This window comes from Pongo abelii, chromosome 15, assembly GCF_028885655.2.
Source record: "Pongo abelii isolate AG06213 chromosome 15, NHGRI_mPonAbe1-v2.0_pri, whole genome shotgun sequence".
Lineage (NCBI taxonomy): Eukaryota > Metazoa > Chordata > Mammalia > Primates > Hominidae > Pongo > Pongo abelii.
In genome coordinates this window covers 29483355-29487732 of record NC_072000.2, presented here as the reverse complement: position 1 = coordinate 29487732, position 4378 = coordinate 29483355, and positions in this window count along the sequence as shown.

Sequence of the window (4378 nt, the reverse complement as noted above, 5' to 3'; positions counted from 1 at the left end):
TCTTTATTTTTACAATCATGTGCAATCATTGTATGTCTAGTGTTTAAATTCAGGAGTATGTAGAACAGCATTTGGAGAGGCAAACTCAAAGGATGTTGAGTCATTACAAATGCCTTATGAACTGGTAGTACTTTAAATTTCATGTAGAATATGGCATTTATTAAAGAACATATAGATTTTATTAAAGAACAATGCTAATTTGAAGGTCACATACTGGAATATTATTAAAAGTCAACAGTAATCTCAGTAATTTAGAAATGAGACCAACAAGATACTTTTCTGCAAAGGAGTATTTCATCACTGGCATTGTTTAGAACTACTGGAGCATATTGATAATGAAAAAAGCATACAGTCTTTTAGTCTGTTTTAGAAGGTGTGAACAATGCACCTTCTTATTGCCTGCACCTGGGGCAGTAGATCCATTGCAGAGCTGTGACTGGATAGTGGGAAAAGTTCAGTATCTGTGCTTATCTCTCTTTTGACCTGTGTAATTTGCATAATTTAAGACATTGAACTATGTGTCTCACTTTCATTGCTAGGGGACTCTTTTTCCATTCATAATAGTTGAGTTCCATTGGATTGTGGTTCAGGCTGGGCAACTCAGGCTGTCATATTGATATCACTTTATGGCAGGGACACAACATAGCATTTCTTTGCCTAGCAATAGTTACCTGGTTTTGTACCATCCTTTTATTTCATTTAACCTCCAGCTAATGCCTTTGCTCCAGTCAGGCTGCAATCCTCACAGCCAAAAGAACATGTATTTGCAGAGCAATTTCATGTTTGTGATTTTATTTCATCCTCAAGTCCTACAGGAGATGCTGAAGGGACAGTGTTTTCTTCCTGTTTTGTGGAGGAGAAAAGCAGGTTCAGTGAGCTATTAAGGGACAGAGTTAAAATTAGAGCTCAGGACTTCTGTCTGTATCCTTCATCTTTGCTCAGATTTTCTCAGGAAGCATTACTCTAATTTTCTAGGGTATGTAAATCCTTTCTCTCTTCTTCTTTTTTCTAGATTTTTCTTTTTTCTGTAAAACATTCTTCCCCTAGCCTCCAGTGAAAATAACATATAATAAATACTTAGCAATTCAAAAAGTCTTATATATTTTCTTATTTTGCATTCTTAAATTATATCTTCCTCAAGAAGCAGGGGTTAAAGTGACCTTTTGATCATAAAGTTTGTAGGTTTGTAGAGCTGCAACTGTGGTCAAGTTATCAGATTCCAATCCCAGACTCTTTGCATCATACATCATGTTTTTTCAGTTCTGAAATATCTTTTTGCATCTTATCTCCTGGCATTGCATTCTGTCCCATTGGAATGTTGTCTAAGTTGTTCCATGTGCATTGCCGTCCCACTTGCATCTCCAGCTGAACTCTAACTTAATTGACCAAAAAGGCGATGTTTTATAATTCTTTTATGTCCTGCTCTTCTCTACAGCTCTTAGCATATTTCTAAGCACATAATTTTCAAAAATCTATTTTTAGTTAATTGCTTTGACAATAGATTATTGATCGATTGAAATATTTATCATAATTAGTCCTTTGACTCTTGGCATAATTCATTTTATGTGCTCTTTCTATATATTACAGGCACTTTCATTAGTATATCCTTATTTTCCAGGCCTCTGTGAATTTGGTACAATGTTTTGACCCTTTATTTAAGTCAGTATTTGAGCCCAGCATCTTTCTGGATTTTGTGGCATATTTTCGGTCTATATTCCTCCACCTCTGTGTTCAGTCCTTCTCTTGGGTTATAACCTATGATATGTCACTATGCAATGTGATTTTTGAGCTTTAGATCTGTGACTGCCTTACACTAGCTCAGTGCAATAGCCATTCAGATGAAATGTTAGGGTGAAAAATTAGCAGGTTAGCTTTTACTAAAAGGAAGGTGAGCTGTTTAGAAAATTCTGGCTTTGAAATTATGTTAGAAATTTATTTCCATGTCCTAGCAGTGAATAAAAGATACATCTTTTGTTTAGATAAATGTCCTTGAGAGCACCTGCATTTTGATTTGAAAAAAATAGCTCACACAACTATGGCAATGAACAAAAAGTCAGACTGATAAAATTAAAAGACAACTGAACTAAGAGTTCAAAGACTATGAACTCAGTAGACTGTGAGGTCCTTGGGAGCACAGACTAATTGCTAATATTCATGTTTCTGGTACACAGATGTTTCTGCCTCATAAGTCCTTAAAAGTCTTTCAAATAAGTGAATGAATGACTAAAGAAAGAAAGAATGACATAAGCCACATCTTCAAGTCTGTGTCTGCCATGTTCCAACTGAGTAACCCAAAGTAACTCAGTAACTTTTTCTATGTCAGCTTTCCCCTATGTAAACCTGGGATTTGAAGTGAGGCATCTTTACCTTGGGGTTATGAAAATAAAATACTGTATGCCTGTTAATGCTAGCTAGATAGTAGGCAGTTATCAAATAGTGCTATATATTTTGTATCAGTTAAAAATGGATGTGACGGCAAGTAACAAAAATTTGCTAACTGTAGTTTAAGCAATTTATTTTTCCCACAAAATACAAAGAGCAGAGATTAGCTAAGGCTGGTATTGTTCAGCAGCTCAGTGATGTCACCATCTATCTCTCTTCAACTCATTCTACTTTTCTCTGATGATAGGACACAACTGAAGTGGCTCCAGCTAGAAGAAATCTAGAAAGGAATATGTAGGGAAGAGGAGGAGTAACACCTGTTGTGGTATCTATTTTCTTTTACCTGGAAAGGTGTTTTCCCAGGAGCCTACAGGGAAGACTCCCTTTCGGGTCTCATTGAACTTTGTACATGATTATTCCTAGCAGTTTTGAAAGTGACAGAACTCTTATGATTGGCTTCAGTCAATCATGTTTCATTGCCTAGGAACGTGCATACTCCCAAATCAAATCCAGACACTATTAACAAGGAAAAATACCATCTAATCATGTCTTCCACATAAAAATATCTGGAAATGTTTTGAGGAACAAGATTTTAGAAAAACCAATATGTCAGTGCTTCCACTGGACATAAATGTGTGCTGTGTGTGCGCGTGCATACGTAGTAATAGTGGGAGCAGGAGTTTAACCATTTTCTTCTTTGATTACTAACTGCCTGATTTGGGAAAGGACTGGGATAAAGTCTTCTGGTATGTGATGTCCTTAAAGTAATGGATACTTTTAGAACCAACATTTTTTATGCTACCTTGTAAAAATCCTTGCTTTGTTCTGCTTTGCAAAATAGAGTGATGGTCACAGTCTTTGCAATAGAGGGAGTATTAGCTGACTCTCCAATCTGCCATACACTTTACTCTTTAACTTTTGATACTGAAAGGAGAAGGCATTTCATATTATCAGTGCAAAGTGCCTATTGAAGTAAGACTCATAAGAGTAATAATTATAGTGTATGGTAGCGCAAGACATTTGGTCTGAGATGCTCCTGACTTACGTCTTCTCCCTTAATTATGGGATCAACCCAGCATGCCATTCCTGTAGTATCTGGTGACCCACAAGCTTCTTTTACATGAGTATGTCTGGCATACTTAAATAGGGTATTCATTCCATTATTTGCTTGACTATGATCCTGGTTCCCCCTCCTTCCACTTCCCACACCCACTATTAAATTGCTCTGCTTACTTTCCATTATGGAAGTGACTAGAACCTAGTACTCTGACTCTGCTTATTTATGAAGTCAATGTTTACTCTGTTGAACCCATCAGTGTTTAAAAAGGAAAGGAGGGCGACATCTGTGACCTAGCCACTGACAGGGGGTCACAATTTACAACTGCCAAATTACCAAGTAATTTTATTAATACCAGCCTCTGAAAGAGAAGGAAAAGGTGCTTTTAAAACCTTTGGTTACACGACTAGAATACAATTCTATATTAAATATCAGCTAATTTTTTTTTTTTTTTACCCCACACACAGTAGAGCCTGGATTGTTTACAGTTCATCAGGATGCTCCAGGGTTATATGGCTGCCATACAACAGATTTCTTTGTTTTAAGACAGCAACAGATACTACGTAGTTTATTGCAGTAAATTTCTCATTTCTAACTATAGACACATTAAAGCCTTCAAATTAGCTAGAGGACTCTTGGTAATAATTTATAGCTACAACAATAATTATAGCTCCATTTTTATTAAACAAACTCCCCCCAAGATATTTTATTTTCAATACAGAAGTTTTTACTTTATTAGGCTTTAATAGATTGGTGTCTTAGTCTGTTTTCTGTTGCCATAACAGAATACCACAGACTGGGTAATTTATAAATAATATAAATTTGTCTCATGATTCTGGAGGCTGGAAAATTCAAGACTGAGGGGTGCATCTGGTGAGGGCTTTCTCGCATGGCAGAAGGCATCACATGGTAAAAGAACCTGTGCAAGAGAGAGGAAAG